This window comes from Arachis hypogaea, chromosome 3, assembly GCF_003086295.3.
Source record: "Arachis hypogaea cultivar Tifrunner chromosome 3, arahy.Tifrunner.gnm2.J5K5, whole genome shotgun sequence".
Lineage (NCBI taxonomy): Eukaryota > Viridiplantae > Streptophyta > Magnoliopsida > Fabales > Fabaceae > Arachis > Arachis hypogaea.
Window position 1 is genome coordinate 21,457,604 of NC_092038.1, and position 987 is coordinate 21,458,590.

A 987-nucleotide genomic window follows, 5' to 3' on the forward strand; every position below is an offset into this window, starting at 1 on the left:
ATTATCATGTCACTCTCTCCTGCCATCCCTCTCTCTACTTGAAACCCTAACTGGTGAAGAGGTTTTCTCTTTCCCCCCTCCCCCAAACCCCACCTTTTCAATCCTGTCTTTCATCTTTCGGTTCGTATTTCTTTTTTTTCTTGGCCAATTTTTTTGTTCATGGAAGCACAAAAATGGAGGTACTCGCAGACGCTACCTCATCGAAGGGGCAAAAACCATATCAAGATGAGGATTCTCAGAGTAGTGGTGAAGTCTGCGATGTCATTTGGCTCCTTTTCCCACTCAGAATGGCACGAACTAGATTTTGGTAAAACTCAATTGACACATTCTGGTCTGAGATCTCAACCAACATCCCTCTCATGTACGGATCCTCTCAATCTCTCACTTTCTTTGCTTTTAAATTTTTTATCTTTTTTATTTGAGATTTTTAGCTGCGTTTTTGTTATCCCGGGTTTGAGCTTTTTTGCATATTATTATTTTTAATCAAGGTGAAGAAGCTTCTGGATTGGCTTGAGCTGCCGATGAGCATGATCATCGAGTGTATGGAGTTGCGGAGGTCCATAGCCATTACAAAGCAAATGAATATTTCGGCAGCTGTGTTTTGGACAGTCGGCGTCATTTTATTAGATGTTGCATTACCTCCATATATTTACACGATAGCAGAAATTGTTGGCAACTACTCTAAGTAATGAGAATGATTTACAATCATTCTTAATAACTTTTAATTTATATTTTGGGTTGCTTATATGAATAAATTGGGATTTTTCAATCTGCATTTTTCAGCATTTTTTTTACATTTTTAAGTTTTTGTGTATTTTTTAATTTATTCTGCTTCCGTCATTTTCTGTATTTTTATATTTTTTATTAATTATTTTTACTTTTTTTGTTAGCAATAGTTTTTTAATTATCATATACTTTGTTGTGTTGAATTAGATAAAACTAAGATTAGATTTTTCTGTGTTAAAGTTAATTTAAAATTTATTTGTT

The 987-nt window shown here is 34.0% G+C and overlaps 1 long non-coding RNA gene across 1 annotated transcript; it reads left to right on the forward strand.

Moving 5' to 3' along the window:
- On the forward strand, window positions 1-775 carry LOC112769850 (uncharacterized). The gene is made up of 2 exons (XR_003186557.2): window positions 1-361; window positions 489-775. It is a non-coding gene; the product is annotated as an uncharacterized lncRNA (long non-coding RNA).
- Window positions 776-987: the final 212 nt, after the last annotated feature.